The sequence below is a fragment of the Hippopotamus amphibius genome, chromosome 12 (assembly GCF_030028045.1).
Source record: "Hippopotamus amphibius kiboko isolate mHipAmp2 chromosome 12, mHipAmp2.hap2, whole genome shotgun sequence".
NCBI lineage: Eukaryota > Metazoa > Chordata > Mammalia > Artiodactyla > Hippopotamidae > Hippopotamus > Hippopotamus amphibius.
In genome coordinates, this window is record NC_080197.1 from 93122922 (window position 1) to 93141296 (window position 18375).

The 18375-nt window shown below is 32.3% G+C and overlaps 1 protein-coding gene across 1 annotated transcript in view; it reads left to right on the forward strand.

The window, feature by feature from the left end:
• Window positions 1-18375, forward strand: part of ADAMTS20 (ADAM metallopeptidase with thrombospondin type 1 motif 20) — a 173562-nt gene that overhangs the window by 106889 nt on the left and 48298 nt on the right. The gene's annotated exons all lie outside the window — the stretch shown is intronic.

Here is an 18375-nt window from a genome sequence, read left to right on the forward strand (position 1 = left end):
TTTTTTATAAGTGTATTTTGAACCATGGCACTATTCTAATGGAAGTATCTTTCTCCAGTATATCTTTGCCTTGCCCACAAATTAATCAGAAATGTTTTACTATTTACATTTGTACATAATGTTAACATTGTGCTTGTAACACTGGCAAGTTAAGGCTGTGTCTTGTTTGAGTGTATAACTGTTTGTGGCTTTTGTCTGTCAATGTCCAATAACTGATCTAAAAGCAAATGACGTTTTTTATCATTGTTAAACTTAGTGTCTTGTTTGGAAATGTGAAAATATTGTATTAAAAAAAGAGAGAAATTTACTTACACAAAGTACATTAATTGTTTACAGTTTGTTACATACATCATGGAAAAGTAAGATTTATATAGTAGTTTATAAGAATATTCATTTCTTCCACTGTGTGGAGTTACTGTGTTTTGGGCTGTTTTAATTTTTTATTTTTTTGGAGCCATAGACACAATGCATAAATATTCATGAACGATTAATTTCCTCTAGTATTTTCTTTCATGTTATTTGTTTAATTTGCAAACCTTAAGACTTAATCCATAGATTGCCTTCTTGGAATTTTGCCTCAATTAGGAAAGCAGACACAAAGGTTTTATTTTCCCTACTCATCCGTGAATTCATTAATTCACAAAGCAAAGATATTTACTTATGGCAAAGACATTTACTAGATATTGCAGTTCTTAAAATTAAGTGCTTTTGAGTCAGATTTTCTATTTCAGGGGTCAGCAAACTATCATATCTGGCCCATTGCCTATTTTTATAAGTAAGTTTTATTGGAAAACAGTCATGCGCATTTTTTGTGTGTTAGCTGAGGCTGCTTTTGTGCTACAAGGCAGGGTTGATTAGTTGCAATAGAGACTGGCCCTCAAAGCTTGAAATATTTACTGTTTGGTCCTTTCTGAGGAAAGCTTGTTGACTCCTGTTCTATTTAATAACATTATAAAACTTTTCAAATTTAATGTAAAATGTACTTAAAGTTATAGCATATTAGAATTGCAAATATTCATTTGGGATCAGTTTTAGATGTTTTTGATCCTTTGTTTAATATTTTTAAATATTTTAATGTTTCTCAGTCTTCTCTACATATTCACTGTAGTATTCACGTAATTTTTCCCCAGCTTTATTGAGATATATATTGTCATATTGTGTAAGTTTAAGGTGTACAGCGTCACACAATGTTTCTTGTATTGGAATATATCTAATACTGTATTCCAATATGTTTGTGTCATGCTATTTTTTTTTGCATGTAAATGATGTCATAAATGAAAAACCTGAATATTCATTAAAGACCCTGGGTAGAGGTAACTTTTTCAACCTCACAAAAAACAAATGACCAAGAAAACAATAACCACAAATTACAAAATAGTAAGACAGAAGTATAGGAGTCTTCAATTGTTTACTACATGTCTGTTTCACAAAGGAGTTCATTGACTAATTCAATTTTTGCACTAGTAAAGAACTATAATTTTTTTCATAAATTGAAGATAAAAATTTAAAAATCGCAATAGATGTATATATCAGAATTTTTATAAACTTTATTTATTAACTTTTTATAGGTACAAAGTAAATATATATCATTAGAGTGCCTGGATTTCTTATTATATGAAGAATTTTATTCCTTAAATTAGCCTTTTACATTAAAAGGGTTTAAGGGGTCTGAAGTTTTGTTGTTAAAACCAGATATAACCTTTTACCTTTTTCAGTGTTGCTACATATTAGCCAAATTTCAGAATACCTCATTAACATATCAGGTTGATATTCTTTCATGCATAACTTTAATTTCAGAAAACCCTATTTACTAGGTTAGAAAATTAAGAATATGTGTGTAAATGCATATATATGTGTGTATATATATACATATATGAATGACATGAAATCTTAAACACTTTTCATTTTAAAGCAAAATTAAAATCCCAAGTGCTAAATCATTACAATGTAACTAGGAAAAAAGTTGTAAATATACAGTTAAGTTTTCTCCACGTTGGAAACTTTGTGTTGTAATAATTTATAAGCATGATTAAAGAAAGTAATAAATAAATCATAACATATGTCTGTTAATTTAATGACTGAATTTTTGTGATTAGTCAATGTGACATGATTGTATTTTAACCCTTGCTTATTAATGATGTGTTGTGGCTTTGTGCTTTGCATAATGCAGATGTATGTTCTATTTTTATTCCTTGGATCAATACCTAAAATGTTTTAAGTCACTGATCAGATCCTATATTGTAATGAATGCCTTTTTCTTTTGATATGTTTTTCTTAAATAACAAATTGTTAATTTTGCTTATTAAACATTTAATTGTTGAATAGTATGTGTTTTTATAATTTTACTGAGTATATGTATAAGCTACTGCTATTTTTCAGATATTCCTGTTAGAAATTAACATTGGTATTTAAAAGTAAGATTTATTGTTTGGCTATCAATTTTTAAATACTAGAAAATTTAATATTCTTTTCATATATTATAAATAATGAATAAAATTTATGATGTAAGCAAACTTTTTTAGTAAGTTAACAATAGATGTGCTCATGCCCAGGGTAGTCTTTAAAAGGTAAGTAAAATTTTATTTTTCTTTTATATAGTAAGGGATACTACATGTAACATAAACTATTCTACCAAATGCTTTTTAAATAAATTTATATTAATTTATCTATATTTCCCAATAAATGTCATTTAAGTGACTTATTTTCCTAGAATATTCCTACATAAAATGAATTTTTTTTATTCCTTACATAAAATTAATACATATATTGGTTAGAAAATAATATGTATTCCATTGTGTTCTGGGGTTGATGATAATCCAACAGAAGTAAAGAGAATATTTTTTCCATTCGAGATTGTTTTTTCCTCTAAAAATGAGAAAATTGTTTTCAAAAAATGAAAGCTTGATACTGGAACCCTCTTGATTCTAGTGCTTTTCCCCAAGTGTTTCTTTTCAAAATAATACCCTCCTGTAGCATTGTGTTAAAAATATATGTGTGTGTATATACATATGTATATATATAGTACTAAATTTCTAATATGATACAACGGAATGTGACAAATAGAAACACTTTAAGAAATGAGCATGGGGTAGCCATACACACCTAAGTAGATCTGCAGTGTGTCAATTTCACAGTTTTGTGTAACAAAAGAACATTGAGAGGAATCTGAGCGGAGGGGTTGGGCAGCCTCTTAAGCTGTAAACCACTCAAGGCGCAACGCACTCGGGAGGGAACTTGTTATGGCTCCGTTGCGCGTAAGACCCGCATCGGCCAGGGGAACAAGGTAATGTGTGGGGAAAATGGTTTCAAGAAACTGTGAATGCTTTGTAAAGTGGAGTGTTCAGTAAAACCATTTATAGTAACTGGTTTCCTTAAATTTGAAAAAGACACACATAAGTATAGCAATAGACTGGAAATCTATTTTATTTCCAGTTTATCATAGACATCTATTGAAATAATGTTTCCATTTATTGTATTGCCATATCATTCTATGGTATATTAATCAACTCTCCCTCAAATTATGAGCGTCCCCTACATGTTAGGCATTGTGTTAGTCGCTAGAGGTAAATCAGGCACATTCCCTGCGTACAAGAAGTTTGCAGTTTAGTGGTGAATGTACTAAATAAACAGATGGTCAAGAAGGAGAGCGGGATTCCTATCTCATTTCAGTAACAACTTTGTGATTTATAATATTGAAAACTTACAATATTGGGGGCTCAATGGATGATAATTATCCAAGAATTAGTAACAAGGGTTGTATTTGACAACATCATTATTCCTATAGATCCTTCTGGAAAGCTTAAACTAGTAGAATGTATTCCATGATGACCTGGCTAGAAATAAGTTGTGTCCAAGTCTCTATGCTAGAAGAATAAGTTTATTTTTGCCTAATCGCAGCGTCTTTTTTGTGTGTGTTGCGCTCGCGCGTGCGTGCATAGATTTCATGAAACATCAAAAGGGAGAATGTAGACTGATTTATAGTTTGCCCTAGATATGATGCTTTGAAAATAATTTTGGAGACACAAATTGACCTTGCAGCTTTGAAATGTGTGACCTAGGAAAAATTTAAGGAGATAATGTAAAGATGAGAATGTAAAAAAGATACTTGTGTGTTTGGTTGAGTGAAATTAGCATGTAGCGTTTAAAATAACTCTAAAAAACATGTCAACATGAAATGGTGATATGCCACGTTTTTCTTTATATTAAAAAAATAGGATGGTCATGTTTCCATTGAAATTCTATTTTCCCAAGCATAATGCTTCAAAATGTTTAAGAATTTCTGGAAATAGATTTTTAGATGTTTTAGAAGAATAGTCTCAGTATTCTACAATATCTATGTGCTGTATGAGACTGTATATGTAAGATATATAGGCATTATTAATATTAGTGCATTTATTAGATACCCTAATTTTTTGTTATAATTTTGTGTCAACTTTTGGGAGATTGAGAATCAGATTTTAGTTCCTATATAATTATAACAGAGTCAAACATTAACATTTTGAGTCTATTTGACGTTTTCTAGACAATTTCTAATGTTTTAATCATGTACATTACTCAGTAAAATATTTTGATCACATATCTATATATTATTATATATCTACACACTGCAAACATAAACTAATATAAACATGAGTTATAGAACATACACAAACATGAATTTAAAAGGATAGGATGAATATTTAATATTAAATATATTTTTGATTTTATGGATAATAAAGTTTTTCTCTCAGTGAACTATTGTTATAGACATCTCACTTTTAAAAAGTGGTACAATGTTTCATTAGTTTGAAAATCTTGTTTTAGCACTGTTAGAGCAGTTCAAAAGTCTGGTTTATTCCAATATGTGATTTCAGTAGTTTCCATAGCTGAAAAAGTTACTTGGCTAAGAGGATACATCCGTATAGTAAAGTTTATCACTGGATGTTCCTGTTATAAACTAGTAATTGATTTTAAATCCAATATACCAGTTATTCAAAAAATTTATTGAAAATTGACAAATTTCCATTTTCCAGTCTCTCATTTGCTCCTTGAAAAGTGCTGGATGGAGTTATGTCTTTAGATTTTAACAAATAGTGTTAAAACTCAGTGAAACTTTGAAAGATTTGGAAACAATTTAAACATATTAGAAACTCTTGCTCCAAAGTTTTAAAAAATACACTGGAGAATTTTTATAGTTGGCATATTTATGATAGCAAAGTCCTATAACACTAGAAACACTTCCAAACATTTCAGAATGTCCTCTCCTTGGGAGAAGGATTTTCCAAAAGCAGTTGCTTTCTCATCCAATCTCAAATGTCTCCTTTATCTTAAAGGAGAGATTGAGTCTATTTGTTTAAGTGACAGGTATCCCATTTTTATCATTATCATAGAAAAAATCAGCAAATTTGAAACAAACCTCTTTTTGTAATAGAAAAATTAGTGATTTATCTTCATGAGCCCATTTGGTAATTTGAACACAATCGGCAAAACTCTTGTGGCTTGAAACTAGGAGCAGTGTGTCATGGCGCTCATCTGATTAGACTGCTCTGAGCTCATACATGTGCTGTTCATCTTCCTAAGTGGCATGTGTGAGGCGTGGTGGGTACACTGACAGTGAAGGGACTCTTCTAAAAGTTTAGGGTGATGATTTAAGGACCATTCAGGTGTTCATCACATGTTTACAGATTACTCACAACACTCAAATTGTAGTGGAGTAGAAAAAGCCAGTAGAGGAGAGATTCATGGGACTATTTTTGATCAAATGGTGAGATGGCATTTGCAAATGTGAGGAAAAGTATGAGAACATCTTATCATACACTGTATAGTCTAGATAATAAAGTTGAGAAAAGTCATGATGAATAATTTTGAGCTAAATTAAGTTTGGGCTTGAAGAGAGTAAAAAGTTTGGATGATGAGTCATGAATTTGAGATTACTAGTATTACTAACTGCAGATTGAGGGGCCCATTTGATGGTGTATAACTTGGTTGGGTATTAGTTTCATGTATGAGAATATAATCTTGAATTCACCAAGAGAAATGTAAATTTCCACTTACCAAAAGAGTTTGAAGCAATATCATGATTCTTAAGCCTACTGAAACTTTAAATATTGTCTGTCCTAGATCTCGTGATTACAAGTTGTAGTGTTAGAAGGCCTAGATTTGGGTTAAAACTGGCATTATTGAACAGAGTGACCACTGAAAGGTTACTTAAGATTTCTAAGACTTTGTTTCTTACAATATAAAAATAGTGCCTACCTAAAGAGGACATTTTTTAGTGTTAAATGGAACAGTAGGTAAAGTGATTAGCATAGGGTCCGTTACTTAAAGACGCAATATATTTTGCTTTTTATTATCACTTATCCAATAATAAGTACTAATCCTCTTTCCTCAAAAAGCTGAAAATTCAAATGCAGTAGGTAAGCATAACATATTGAACAGTCTGAAACAAGATCTACTGAAGCAAGAATAGTAAAAGAAAGAAGCCAATTTGGACTAGAGTTTGGCTTTTTAAGTAAACTTTCAGGAAATGTGACATTCAGCAACACTTTCAATCATAAAGGTACAGTTCAATGAATTTTAGTGAACACACCTGGGTAGCCAGCCCCCAGGCCATGAACAGCACCCCAGAAATTTTCCCACATGCCACTTCCAATCACTGTACCCCCCAAAGCTACCCCTATTCTGACGTCAAATATCACTGGTAGGTCTGCCTGTCTTTGAACTTTGTATAGGTGGAACTTAGAGCATTTGTTTGTGAGGGTCACAATATTACATTTGTGTGGTTCATTCATATTGCGTGTAATTGTAATTTCTCATTACATTCTAGTATGTATAACTTCAGTGTGAGCAAATTAATGAGTTTATATGAATATTCTCCCGTTGACAAGCAATTGGAGTTTTATTTTGAGGTTTACAAATAATGCAGTTATGCACATCTCTCACGCATGTTTTTGGGTGAACATGTATAGGCACATCTGTTGGATAGGTAGACAGGAGTCGAATCTTGGTTAATGCATAGGTTCAGGTTTAGTAGATACTGTCAGACAGTTTTCTAAAGGGTTGTATGGGAATTACAGTTGCTTCACATCCTTGGTAACACTTGATATTATCAGACTTTAAAATGTGTAATCATCATGGATTTCTGTTAAGCTACTCATTCAGTAGATATTTACACAGCAGTTAGTGTGTGTTAGTGGTAGTTACATAGCACTAGGTGTGGAGGATAAAAATACAAATGTATCAGGAGATAGAAGATATTACCTATTACAGCTGGTTAAAAAAAGACTAAAACAACAACAAATAATACATTTAAAGACATGACTATCATAATTTTTGAGACAAATGTTTCTTTTAATGTGATATTTATTAATAGCAGGAAATATGACTCTAACCTAGTTCCCAAATATAAATAAAAACATAATTGAAAATACTGTGGCAAGCAGTCACATTTCTGGGGAAGAAAACTGGTGCAACTATTAAAATTGTCAGAAAAAGGCTTGCCCAAAGTGGAACCATTTTTATCTCTAGCCTGTAATTTTTTCAGGGTATAAACAATTTGCAAAAGTTTTTTTCTTATAGTAGAATTTACCCATCATAAACAAACCCAAATATAATAATATTCGGTAGGTAGAACCAGAAAGCATTTTGTATGATTAACAATTAATCACTCTGGGATATCATCAAATATAGTGTGAGAATTAAAATGTGCAAATTCTACCATGTAAACGGTGATGTGTGCTCTGTGAGACTACATTCTTCATAGGAGAGTGAAAGAATAAAAGGAAAATTTTACTGCCACACTAATAAATAATGACTCCTGGGAGGGGGGCGGATTGGGGTGGGATGAACTGGGAGATTGGGATTGCCATACATACATTACGAATAAGAAAAACAATATCAAATTGTACACTTAAAAAAAAAAAAACTTTTCCTCTGCAAAAAAAGAAACAGGACAGATAAGTAAAATATCCAGATTTAAGAGCTATTGATACTTTAGCATTAGCTGAACATTCACATTTTAAAAATATTCTTTGTGTGTGTGTGTAAAATGCACATGTTCTATAAAATTGAACCAGCCAATAAAAAAAAAAAAAAGACTCCATATTCTACCACCAGAGTTTGCATCCTTCCATCTGAGGGAAACTTTTTTACTGTTCATTCATGGGCCTTAGGAGCATTTCAGATCTAGGAATACGGAAGGCAATCAAGCCTGGCTCCTCCCACATCAGTGGACATTTCTTCATTGTCCAGGCTCGAAAGAATAGTAGGAGCTCGTATGGGCTCCTCTCTCCAAGTCAGCATTTTGCTGCTAAAATTGGAAGGATCTTAATTTTAGATGAAACTAGGAGACCCTTCTCATCTCTGCTGATCCACAGGGCACCCCATAAAATCAGAACAACAACAAAAATCTTGCAGAAAGAGATCTAAATTACATGAAGCTTTCCTTTCTGTGTCATTTTTGTATAACTAAAGGTCATTCAACTCTACCTCATTCAGATAACGTAAACTGCATATTTAAATGGTCTTTGTATGTATTTGCTCATCTTTTTCTACATAGCATTTGTTCATTTGTTTATTCAGTAAACATTTATAGATGTGGTTTCTGACCTATTAAGTTTAGAATTCTCATTTATTCTTTGTTTCAGCATCTTTAATTGTGGGCATATTTTGATAGAACATCTAGTTATTTTTGTTGATGCATAATTCATACGTGAAAATCATCCTAATATCCAAATTTCTATTGTGTTAACAAGAATACGGTATTTATTTAGATATAGTTACGTAGGCCATTTAAGATTATGGTTTATATTGAGGAGAGCTTTGGAGATGTGTTTTGTATTTTATGGAATTAAGCATTGTCTTCAAGTTTTTATGCCTGTGTCACTCTCAAACTATGAGGATATTTTTAGTTACTTTTTAAGTCAAAATATGGAGAAAACTTGTAAATAAAACTCACTTCCTTATCGATTGGGAAAATGTTTATATATATATAAATGCGTAGCAAAACTCTAGAGAAGTTTTTAAAAGAGAAATTAGTTGGAAAGATTTTAGCTTGTGGCTATGATAATAAAAAGCAGAATCTTATTTTTGAAACCTATTTTATCAGAAACTAAAACTTAAAACTCTGGGAATAACTTCAGGATTTCATTCAGATACCTATGTCATAGTAAATGAGGCAATCTAAAATGATAAGATTTACTTGAAATTTCTTAAGAAGTAAAGGATGGCATATTCTCCTACCAAAGGATGCCTCGTAATTCAGGTGTGCAGAAATTTGCATTTTCTCATTTGAGTATGTAATATAACTTTAAAAATAAATCCATAAATATATATATATCTAAAGAGTTAAATTATTATGATTCTTGAAATGTTTTAAAAATACTGTTTTCTTACATTTCTTGGTATTATATCTTTAAAATTGGGGGAGACTTTCAATTTCCTCTTTCCTATCCTTCTACACAAAGTATACATTATTTACTAAGTTTCGCATCTGAATTATACACAGTTTCTATGTTGATGAACCTTTCTCAAGTTGGAGACCATACATAACACCCACTTCTTTTTAGGAAAATTATATTATTGCTGTTGTGTATTTTGAGGTGAAATTGATATATATATGTAATATTCATCTGTAGTTCTCATTCTGCACCCAGAAGTAAGAATACATCAAATTCCTCCCCCACAGGGGAAATATTTGAAGGCAGCTATTTTTCCGTTTTCCTGGTTAAATATATTTATTTTGTTCTACAACTTAATCATCGCAATCGCCATTTTTATTACTCTCTCAAAATCTAACATCTAGAATTTCATTCATTCGCAAAAATGGTCTAACTGTAAAGAATATAGCTGTAAAGAGTATTGCCACCCTTGATATAAATACTGAGCCCAATATAATCAATATTGCATCAAAGTTCAGTTCCTAGTAGTCACCTAGGTTTTTTTACACTGATCTTACATCAGTATAAGCCTAATATGTACAGTACATGATACTGTTATTCATTTTACTTTTCCTTAGCAGTAGATATTTTTAAGTAAAAGTATAGAACTTCTATTTTTTCTCTAATAGTTTGGATTCATATATTTTTATTAAATTCTCATATCTGACTTTTAAATAAATCCTTCCAGCTTTATGTCACAAGTAAATTGGGAAATGTATTTTTCATGTCTTCATAAAGTAATTAATAATGTCCTCTAATTAATAATGTCCACCCAGGTGGATCCAGAGCTCAAGCACCTGCCTCTAGAGACAGCTCACTCAGTTTGGCATTGATCTCCATTAATGAACTAAATGTCATCGATTACAGTTTTGAATATAGTCTTATTAATATAATACATGTACACAGTGAAAAAAATAAATAGTGCTAAAATGCTGATAAAGAAAAAAAGCTATCTCCTGTTGCAGTCTTTCCTACCCCAGAAGTAATCTTTAAATCCTTTCATCTATGTCTTCTGATATTTACTTCCTTATTTCCAGACTTACTCTGCTATTTCTTGATGTATCCAAAAAAAAAAAAAAATTACCTATTGACTTCCTTTTATAGAGGGTGACAATTTAACTCCTAAATGGACCACGAATTCTACAATCCTATCTTCCAAATAAATCTTGATTCAGTCAATAGTTAATGTTCCTTATGTCCGTGTGAAGCCAAGTGGTGTACTTTGAGCACTGCTCCTTTCTTGCACAACTCTTTGATTTTCCTAGAGTTAATAAGTGCCTCCTTTAAAAATCTGCTTAGTTTTTTCTTAATGTTCCAATTATTATTTTTTCTCTCAAGTGCTTGAACAGGTATATAAAATCTCTATGAATTTTTTTTGTAAATGCTCAGATATTTTCTCTTTCCTAGACTCCTCTCAGAGCTCCCCCGACCCCCAATCTTTCTCCTCTGATCTGGCCAGGATGAACTTAACCTTGCTGACCATTCTCTCATCCTGTGAAGTCTTTTCACTCAATTTCGATTTTGATGACTTTTTCTTGCATCACATATTTTTTTGTAACTACTCTCTCATATGAAAACACTTTTCCCTGTATCTTCTTGAAAGATGAAGAATGGGAGATACATTTTTCCTTTTGTGCAAATCTGAAAATATCTTTGGTCTGTTCTTATATTTCATTGATAATTTGGCTAGTTATAGAATTCTAGCTTGAAAATAATTTCCCTCAGAAGTTTTAAGGCATTACCCTAGCCTCTAGCATTCTGAGAAGTCTGGTGATCCTGAATCCTGATTTGTTGTAGGTGCCTTTGTCTCCATCTCCAAGTCTATGCCACTGAAGCTTTTGGTATCCTTGTCCCTGTTGTTCTGATATTGTATGATAAAGTGACTCAGTGTTTGTGTGCATGTGTGTGTTTAAAGTGCAGTTTGTTAGGCATTCTGTAAGCCCTTTCATTAAGAAGACTTGTGCTGAGAAAATCAATTTTATTATTTCTTGGATAATATCTATGCAAGTATTTTTTTTGTTCTTTTTTTTTTTTAAAAAAGATTTATTTATTTATTTGTGGCTGCATTGGGTCTTCATTGCTGTGCACAGGCTTTCTCTAGTTGTAGTGAGCGGGGGCTACCCTTCATTGCGGTGTGCAGGTTTCTCATTGAGGTGGCTTCTTGTGAAGCACAGGCTCTAGGCACATGGGCTTCAGTAGTTGCAGCACACGGTCTCAGCAGTTGTAGTTCATGAGCTCTAGAGCACAGGCTCAGTAGTTGTGGCGCAGGGGCTTAGTTGCTCCGCGGCATGTGGGATCTTCCTGGACCAGGGCTCGAACCCACGTACCCTGCATTGGCAGGTGGATTCTTAACCACTGCACCATCAATGAAGCCCTCTTTGTTTTCTTGAACTCTTTCTTGTTGAATATTAGAATTCTTGAATTGATCCTCTAATTCTCTTGTTTTTATTCTCTTATTTTCTCTCTGTCATTTGGTTTTACTTGATGGGAAACTTTGCCAATGTCAAAACCATTTCTTGAGTTATTTATGTTATTACATATTTAATTATCCAAAGCCTTTTCTTGCATTCTAATTGGTTTGGGGTCATAGTACTCTATTCTTTTGTCCGTACAATATCTAGTCTCTCATATTAATTACTGTTTTTTTGAGGGGAGTTTCTCTCTTTATGGTCTCTTTATCCTTTGGACCCTTTCTTTAGGGTAAGGGTGGGAGTGGTTTTCTGGTTTTCTTAAGGAATTTTTTTTTCAAAAGTTGATAATTCTCTGCAGCTTATTCATATTTAAGAGTAAGGCACTAGAGAGTTGATATGAAATTGCATTTGGATAGAGTTTAGTGGCTCTTGATTTCCCCTAGAAGTCAATATTCTATGGTCTTTTCTCTTGGATACCCAGTTTCTCAGAGAAGGACCCTTGAACGCCCTGTCTGTGAGCAAGAGTACCATGGGCAGAGAGACGAAGGGTCAGAGTTCAATGTGTAGATCTCCCTTATTCTTCCTCCAGCATCCCCAATTCTGGAACTCATGCAGTTTAATTTCTCCAAAGAACAAACCCCTAAACTGCCTAAACAGGAGTGGAAGAACTTAGCCCTCCTTGCTGCATCCAGGTGCTGAGCTGCTCAGTGGTCCTGTAGGTACAAGGTTCTCTTGCTTCACATTGGTCTTTTCTCCTCTTTGCATCTTCTCAATGTGCTTTATTTATTTTGACTTTGTGGGTTGAAAAAAAAAAAAGAGGAAGGAGGGGAAATGAACACATATGGTCACTCCATCATTTTTAACTGAAACTGGTTAGGTTTCTGTTTTTGTTTTTAACATAGGTCTATTCACCTATTCTACTTTCTCTTCCTTCTCTCCACTCTGAAATAACTTGAAGTGTGTCTGATGTGTTTTTCAGCATCTCAGTAAATAGAATTTTTTTTACAGAGGGAATAAGGTAGGCTCTTACCTGAATTCCCTTGAGGTGGTTACCCTCTTCTCTCACCACTGAATGAGTTGTAAATGTATGAGCGTTGAACCATGGCCCTGTTCCATTCAGGTGTGTGATAGAGAAACCCACACCATAGATTGTATTTTTACTGCCTATTTTATATTTCCTGAGGATTTGGGAAAGGCAGAAAAAGGCAGGGGAACAGAGTATTGTATATTGTGTCAAGCACTGTTTTAGGTTTGTTCATCCATTATCACCTTTAATCTCACAACTACTCTGAGGTATATGTTATTATTGCCACTTTATGATGAGAAAACTGAGGCCCAGCAAGGTTAAGCATCTAGCCCAAGGCTGCTCAGCTTCTGACAACTGAGGTTCAATTGTAGGTATCTGATTCCAAATCCCGTGCGCTTTTCATTATTCTACCTTCTACTCCCCAGTAGTAAAAACTATAAAACCCCACCTTAAATTTTAACACAAATAATTTTTACCAGTTTAAGATCATTTTAAAATTAGCCTTTCACTGAAAAATTAATCCCTAAAACATTCTTGCCTCACAAATTGTATTGCATATGATAAACAGACATAAATAGGTGCAGTGGGTATTGTTCCTTTAATTTCAACTCTGACTCTTCCCTTATCAAAGCCTTCATAGAACTCATTTTTTATTTCTCATCTGAGAGTTCTCTGTGCATATTCCTTTTCAGACCTTTATAACCCTACTTGAAAGCAAACTTCTTGGCTTTACTTCTGTTAACTCCCACAGCTAGCACAAAAACATTTGTAGAAACTTGAAATGGTAAATCCTGCTATTGGTTGGCACTTGATTTTAAGACTTTTGTAAATGTTACCATAGTAAGTAATGCCTTGAAAGTCAATATATTTTTTTAAAGTTATGCTTTAGTTGTTTTTCTGATCTCTTTACCTTCTTATGGTCTACCCACATGAAATAGTTTCCTGCTTTGTTCCATCCAGGAAAGCAGATGCTCATGGTTGTGAATGTAAGCTCCCAGGGGATAAAACAGGAGTGGGTTTTTATCACAGAACGTGCCTACCATCTAACAAAAGTAATGTCCCAGTTGTCGTGATTTGTATAAAGTCATCAAGAAAAAGTAAATGCACAATAACGGGCCCTGAAGAATTGTTAAAATTAGACAAGATTTATATTATTCTTGTATGGACAATAGCAGTTTTTTTCCTGATACCATGAAATTGTAAAGATTTGTGTTAGTGAGTCAGTAAAATTTCTGGACAGGAACTCTTTGGATGAGTTCCACTTGCTAAGCAGATTTTATAGAGGAGTCTGAAATGTTCATTACTCCTTTGTAACACACACAAACTGTCCTATTAGAGAGTTAAAGGGATAAACTACAAGCTTTGAACTAACAGCAGTTTTTCCTGAGTAGTTGTTTTGCTACAAATAGTGCTTACGTTTTGAATTAGAGTTACATTTACTATTGCTTCTAGCAAAATAAACCCGAATTCGGTAACTCGTGTTTGCAGGTTTATAATGATTGTTTATCAAATCTTATTATTGAAGAAAACAAACTCAATAATTGAGTATTTTAGTTATCTTTGACTGGGGTGACTTTTCATCCCGATTTCTTAATATTTACATGTGGAAAACAATATATGATAAGTGAAAATTTCTGTATAAAGCGCTTGCATGAGTTACTGCAATTTTGCTTCAGGTTTTATATTTGACAATGAAAATAATCACAAAATTTTTCCATAGCCATAATTATATTATAGTAAATTATCTTTAAATGTTACTTGCAATTGAATTAGCCAAATGAATTATACATGAGATTATCATTTGGCACTGATTAGCTTAGAACTGTACCTCCATTTTGTGTGTATGTAAATATATGCATATAGACCCAAAAATAAAATTTTAGAACATGAAATAGAAGTTAAAATGTTATAATCTTTACAGTGATATAAATGTAGTGAAAGTTTACTGGATATGTTTGTTATTAAACATATATTTCTTTGTCCTCTAAGTTGAGACTCAAACATCTTTGCAAATGCATATGACTTCAAAAATTTTAAATGTCTGAATTTGCAAATTTTAAATATAATCAAATACAATGCAACTGAATGAAATATTTCAGCAGTACATATTTTAAAAACTAAATGCTGTCTTGGAATATTAAAGCTGCATAGTCAAAGGGTGTCTGTAATAGGTTAAAAAGGAAAATTTCAAACTCCATTAAACTTTAAAACCCTAAGTATAATCTTTCAGGAAATAGTATGAATGGGGTCCCTGTTGATAGATTTAGTATCTTACTCCTTGCTGCACACATGCGTTGAATTAAGGGAACAGTAGCAGTACTATTTTTACAGAGTTGACACTCTACGTTTAATATGCATATTTTTGTCATTTTTTGCTTCTGTTTCAACAGAGAGATACCCTACTCTACTATACTTTGGCTGCTTTGCTCTAACTACTTTAGTGTTTTATTTCTCTAATAATTTAGGAGCTCAGTTTAAAATAATATTCCACCATTGTAGGGAATGCCCTTAATTACAAAGTATCAATAGTTGTATAAAACTCATAGCTAAGGTTTTTCTATCCTGGGGCTTTTCTTTTAGATAGATAGTTATCATTGGCTTCCTGAAATTTAAAAAACCATGCTGTTCCTGGGGTTTACATGTGGCCTGTTTGTTTGTTTGTTGTTTAGCCTCTTTATTTTATTTAGAGAATGTTATACTAGGCTTCTTAAAAGTCAGAAAGAAAAAATGAAACATATATATCATGGATGCATACACACAATAGTGTTTTATTCCACAGAATATCTAATTTCTGGACTGTTTTGGCCTGAAAGTCTATCATTTCTCTTTTTATATGTCATTTCGTAGACAATTCTTTTGTTTCCTAAGAGTGTTATAAAGACATTTAACCTAATCACCAAAATATCATTTAAAAAAATTCTCTGGGAAAATAGCTATGATCAAAAATTTTCCATGAAAAAATTTTAAATTTAACTTTACTACCGAAGCATACTATGGTTTAGTTTTGAAAGTTCAAAACAAAGGTAAATAATACATGTTTCTATAGTGAGAAATACATCGATACTTTTCGAATTACCACAAAGACAAAGAAAACCACAACTAATCCTCTCAAATTATTTCAAGAGAGACACTTCAAATACCTGATTATGTTTTAGCTACTATATACACTTGTGTTTAAGTCAAAACCACTCCATTTTGTTCATTGTAAATTAATGCTTCTTATTCAGTTGCACTTGTCTTGATGGAAAGGATTTCTGATCTGTAGTGAGAAGGTATATTTGGACTTAGATTTGTAATGTGTAATGACTGCATTTCTGTGAGTTCAGCTCTTCTAAAACAAAAAGACTGTGAACCCTTTTGTCACTTGATAGCAGGTTTTCCTTGGTTGTCTGAGGAGGCTAGCTAATACCTGGCATACAGTAAGCAATCGGATGTATGTGACTCCCTGCCATCTGGCTATGAGCTTTTACATTTTCAACAAATGACTGTGGACCTTACTGTCAAGAAACAAAGAGATAATGTGATACCTAGAAATAAAGTAAAAATTTGTTTCTTCATGAGATTGTTTGATGGCAACAATTATGTTTCAAAAAACAAACAGAAAATTCCAAAAATTTTGAAAAGCAAAGTGAAATTCATTAATGTTAACTCACATTTTAATTTTATTTACTTATTTAGTTTTGTATTTTCTTGTTAGTCATTTTTTGTATAATAACCATATTGGAAAACTAAAATTAAGTCAAATTATGCTATTTCCAATAGCTGAAAACCTAAATGTCATTATTTTTAACTATCCCTGAAATGGTTTGAGAAAAACCATAATATTGAATAAAATGTTTACAATAGTAATATCAAATTTTGGTAATACTTGTTTAAATATTTTCTCTATCAGCAAATGAAGAGGAATGTTAAGGAAGCTGTAGTTTTATTATTACAAGTTACTTCCAGTTCTGAATAATTGACCTTGAATGACTAACTGATCTCTGCTCACTTTAAACAATGGGGTCATTGCCAAATTTACTGATTGAAGTCCATAGAGAGAACTGGAAATTATTTGGGCTATATATCAAATTAATTAGGAAATTTTAAATTAAAAACCTTGATCTATATGAATTGCTAAGTTTTTCTTTAACATCTGTGCTTTCACTGATCGGTTGCTTATCTTGATAGTCTTTAAAAATATTTAATGTAGAACTTACAGTTGATGTTAGCGTTTTTCTAATATTGTGTTTCTAACAATCATTTTCTAATATAAAGTGTCAAATATTCATTTTAATACTTATTCTTAGAGTTATTTAGCTAAAGTTTACATGAGGAACACAGAAACAAAAATATATTCCTTCATCCATAGATGACACTATTCAGTAGCAAGTGAAATAGACATTTCTAGTCAAATTTCTAGTCTCGCTGCTTTTCTAGTCAAACAATTAAAATAAATCCCATGAGTAATTAATTCTTACTCAACTTTGACTTCACTTGTTATTCAGCAGATCACACATTTTTTTGTCTTCTTTTTTTTTTCCCAAATAGCTAGTTAACTTTATAGCTAAAATTGAGGGTGATCATTACTATGTAAAATAAGCATTAAATTTAAAACCTAACCATTTAAAATCAGCTTAGGTACCACCAGTGGAATAGTTATTATTTTAGGAGAACTATGGTTCATGGTACACGGGAATTATTTCTTCTTCTGAGAAGAAGAATGGTCATAGCATACTAAAATAGGAACAAGTGCTTCTGGGTTCTTTCTGTTTTTCATGATTACCTACAGCAGGTCTGTTCCCAGTTTTATAGTCTAGCAGGGAAAAGAGACATGGAAGAGGTAACTACGTATTGAGGTATAAAAGCTCTATAAGAGCCACACCTAATCTAGCCTGGACTGAAATCCTCCATCAGCCAAAGCAGGCTTTTGCAGAGCAAACGAGATTTAAAACTCAGCATTGAAAAATATGTAGGGATGAAATGGAAGAACGGTGTTGGGATTGGAGGAAATGACATGCGCAAAAGGTCGCGAGCTGGGAATGAGCAGAGTGTTTTCCAGGAAATAATATTCCCTCTCTATGTCATCTTCCCATTCTCTTTTACATTATGGGAGACATTTTCAAGGTTGTCCTTCATATAATCAACAGGATTCTTTTTATTCTTTATTAATTTTAATATTTTTTAATATTTTGTTGTAGCATTACAAATTCTTTAGAGTTTTCTAAGTTTGGCCATTTCTCTCATTTAAAAAATTCCTTTTTCCTTACCTTTACCCAGACGTTTATATGAAATAGTTATTTTTTTACTAATATTACATGTGAAAAATAGAGGTTGAGTGAGATTAAAGAAATTACCTACAGTTACCCAGTTTGTTGTTAATAAAAGGCAGTTTATACCTGGCACAGGTAGAGTGTAATAATTACTTTTCAGGGCTATTTTATTTCTAATTAGGGTACATGCTACTTCTCCCAATATCAGTATGTTTCCCACTACTTTCAGAGAGGATAGAGACCCAATCGCCGTTACAGTTTATGAAAGT